Here is a 4,071-nt window from a genome sequence, read left to right as displayed (position 1 = left end):
GGGTTAAGTCCGAAGGCCTTTGTGCGGGTTACCATAACCGGGCTATGTCCCGGCGTTTGAGCAGTAGCTATATCCGGATAAACTCGAAGGTATGTGATTCGAGAACTTTGAACTTGCTGGAAAATTTTCAGTTAATGCACTTGTGAAATTCCCAACAACAAGGTATGTTTTGTGTGTGCTTAGCACACTATGAGTAAGTCGCGTATGAATATTCGCTCTAATGATAAATGAGCTATCGGCATTAACTAGGCCGTTATTTGTGTATGAATATAAGAGTTGGGATTGTGAAGTAAGCATGTCTTTGAGAAATTGTGCATATGAATTATTGTTTAGCTACTTGAATGCTATGCTTTGGTTGTGTGTATATTATGGCTCGAAACTTACTAAGCATAAATTGCTTACTCCGTTTCTTTGTTTCTCTGTTTATAGATTTTGCTCGTTAGCGATCGGATTTGGGATCATAGAAGTTGAAGTCAACCACACTATCAAAGCCCTTTTTGGTACTCCTTTAGTTGAGTTTTGGATATGGCATGTATAGGACTACCCTCGGTTGTTTTAAGTACTTTGTGATGTATATGTGTGCGGCCATGCGAAAATGGTTAAGTAAAAGTGGAGTATGGAATTTGACCATATGTGGTTTGTAATTATATTTGGTTTCATGATGTGATTATGGTTTGGAATGAGAGAGTTGGTCACATGATCAGCCATTGGAATGGCTAAATATGATCATATGTGGACCTAAGTATGACTAGACTATAGTTGGTCCATGGGAACTACAATATAGGTAAAGCCTACCTTAAAAACTGATGCTGCCAGCTGCAGTGACGTGGATATGAAAAATCACCAAAATTTGTAGGAATGGTGTTAAATAGTGAATAAATTATGCAATCGAACCTTGACGAGTCTATTTTCATATGAAAGTAACGAAACGATCATATGAACAGTATTCCGAGAGATATTAAAGTTCTCGTGAGACAGGACCAGAACGGTTTCTGGGTCCCCTGTCGCGACTTTGAAAATTTACCATAAATTATCCAGATTGAATTAGAAGTAATGCCTTATATGTGCAGATTTCTTTTTGAGTCTAGTTTCATTAGAAACAAACGGTATCAGTATTGAAACCATGTACAGAGAGATATTCAAGTTGTAACGCACGAAGGTCAGTGTAGTCGACCCCTGTAACATGGGTGACTTTAACTAATAAACTGTACCAATTGGCCCTACCAAAAATTCTAGAAATAAATCCATGGATGGATATATGAGTCTAAATTCAGGGAAAATTTATGGAATCAGTTTCCGAGTTGTGAAACTCGAGATATGCTTTTTAAGGCGACAGCGACACAGTTTTCCAGCTTGCCTGGGAATGTCAAATTGGTCGGTGCCATAAGTGGTTTTGGCTTGTTAACCCCTCATGTCCGACACCGGCAACGGTCTCGGGTTCGGGGTGTTACAAATGGTGTCCATAACATGTGACAAAAGAGCCTATTTATAGATTTCAAGTTGTCGTCGTCCTTAACACTAGGTTAGTTGATGTTCCCAAGCTTTAAGTTTGATTGTGTAGACCAAAATGCCTCTTAGCTCGTGTTTAATTCCGTCCAAAGTCGATGTTGCGACACACCAGGATCTGTACCGCGACAGAGGAGTCAGTATACTCCTTTTAGGATATCTTTAGGGGTATGTTGTAACACGCTTAGTCTGTGTCACGACATCTAAGGCAGTTTTGTGATTTCTATATCTTGCTCCCTATGTTGCGACATCGAACATTCCATGTTGTGACATAGTGACTAGTATTGATTTAGTACACCATCTAATGGTGTCCTGTACACTTATAAATTTCATTAGCTCACTTTTAGGCCTCATTTAACCCTTAAGATCAAAAAAAGACTCAATTTGCACATTTTATTATCTTAAAGGAAACTGAAAAAAACATAATTAAACATTAATGAAAATGCCTGCTTTCAAGCTCCTAAAGTGTGTAAATTAGTTTAATCTGCTACACCAAATTACGGAAGATCAATCAAATCATTGTGAATTATGAATTTCATTCAATAAGATTTAGGATTCTCTTAAACCTTTTCTTTTGATTTATTATTCATGTTTATCTTTCACATCAAGTTTGTTGTGTTTATGAAATCTATAAGGAGCTAATCCTCTTATGGGAGATTACTGTCTGGAGGTATGACTAATAAATTGTTGTGTAAGGATTTCTTAGTATAGCAGCTGTTTGGAAGAAGAAGAACTTAAACCTTAAGCTTGACAACCTAGGAATTCATTTATGTGAGAATTAATGCAAAATTAGTATGGCCTATCCATGAATACCTTAGCCCTGAACTGGTTTGGACTGTGAGGTTAAGAGATAAGTAGTTCTTTCCAACTCATCAGTTTAGTGGAAGATCGAGAGAGCCTACTAGGGTGACGACTAGCTGATTGAATAGAAACCCGAAGTGATAGTTGGTTGTGATTACAAAAGCAAGCTAATCGCCCCGTGCTTAGATCTAATTCAGGTTACATCTTTTTTTTCCCAAAGTTTTTTATTTATTTTGTTTTCTTTATTATTATTAAAACACTAAAAATCTCTCTTTAGATTAGGATTAATTTAGTACTTGCCTCCCTTGGGTACGATCCTTAGAGTATTCACTTACTTCATTATAACTATATTACAACCTAACCTGTATACTTGCAGATACTGCTTATTTCATATCTTTTGTACAGGTTTCTTACTTTGGACATTAGTACGTCCGAAGGCGATCAAGTTGTTGGTGCTGCTACCGGGGAGGAAATGTCATGAAATTAATTTTAATTTTTGCATTTAATATACTAATTAGGAAAATTTTGAATTATAGATATGATTTTATTTTTTTTGGTAATATCTCATATTTTCTTTTTAGGTGCAGTCTATAACTCATAGTAGAGGAACACCTATAGTGCCAACCGTAGATCCAGAAAGAACAATCTGCAGGAATCGTCGACAACAACAAAAACAATAGTAGATGCAAAACCCATCACCTACTGTAAGCAATTTACCGCTGCAAGGCAACCCATTGTTCCACTATATTAAGAACAATAACCAACAAGACTTACCACCACCACCACAACTACCCGTAAATATCCCTATGGCACACAATGAAAGAACTTTAAGGAACTGTGCTACCAAGTCTAGAGATGGTTCGAGGAAGTATAACAAAGCCAACCATCACGACTAACTATTTTGAGATTAAACCAACAATGATCTAGATTATCCATAATTTTTTTCAGTTTATAGGCACAGTGACAGAGGACAAAAATTAGCATTTAAAACTATTCGTTCAACTTTTTGATACTTTTAAATATAACGAGGTCACTGAAGACGCTATTCGTCTCTGGTTGTTCCCCTTCTCCTTAATAGATAATGCTTTCTCTTGGTTAGATTCGTATGCATCAAAATCTATTACGACATGGTACGAACTCGCAGGAAAATTCTTACAAAAGTTTTTCCCTATAGCAAAACTGTCGAACTGAGGAGAGAGATTGCAATGTTTAAACAACTAGAAAGAGAAAATTTTCATGAAGCTTGGGAATGCTTTATAATGTTGATTTAGAGATGCCCATACCATGGATTACCCAAGTGGCTAAGACTACAAATGTTCTACAATGGGCTAGATGCACACACACGATCGAGACTAGATAGAGCCGCAAGAGGAGTCTTAATGAATAAAACATATGATGATGCATATGAATTAATAGAGTATGGCAATGAATTCTTGTCAGTCGCCAACTGATAGCTACACATACGATCAGAAGCCATCTACGGTCAAAGTTTTCCAAGAGGATGATAGATATCAACAGATAGTGGATAAGTTAAATCGTATGAAATCCTCATCTAGTGCTTCATCAATATATGGAGGAGATAAATCGCTCTCCAATTATATCAATAATCCTACTAAGGATGTGAACTATGTCAGGAATAGGGGTGGAAACCCGTATTCCAACACTTATAATCCCGGATAGAGGGACTACCAAAACTTGAGATATGGTGGACACCAAGGGGCTGGTAATAACTCTAACCAAGTTAGAAACACTAATTATCATCCT

The 4,071-nt window shown here is 36.9% G+C and overlaps 1 non-coding gene across 1 annotated transcript; it reads right to left on the bottom strand.

Annotated features, from left to right (window-relative positions):
• Positions 1–3,491: 3,491 nt before the first annotated feature.
• Positions 3,492–3,598, bottom strand: LOC128292564 (small nucleolar RNA R71). Its single transcript, XR_008282549.1, has one exon. It is a non-coding gene; the product is annotated as a small nucleolar RNA R71 (small nucleolar RNA).
• Between the last annotated feature and the right edge of the window lie 473 nt (positions 3,599–4,071).

The sequence above is a fragment of the Gossypium arboreum genome, chromosome 4 (genome assembly GCF_025698485.1).
Source record: "Gossypium arboreum isolate Shixiya-1 chromosome 4, ASM2569848v2, whole genome shotgun sequence".
Taxonomy (NCBI): domain Eukaryota; kingdom Viridiplantae; phylum Streptophyta; class Magnoliopsida; order Malvales; family Malvaceae; genus Gossypium; species Gossypium arboreum.
The sequence above is the reverse complement of the archived record's forward strand: the minus strand, read 5'-3'. Positions and strand labels throughout refer to the sequence as shown.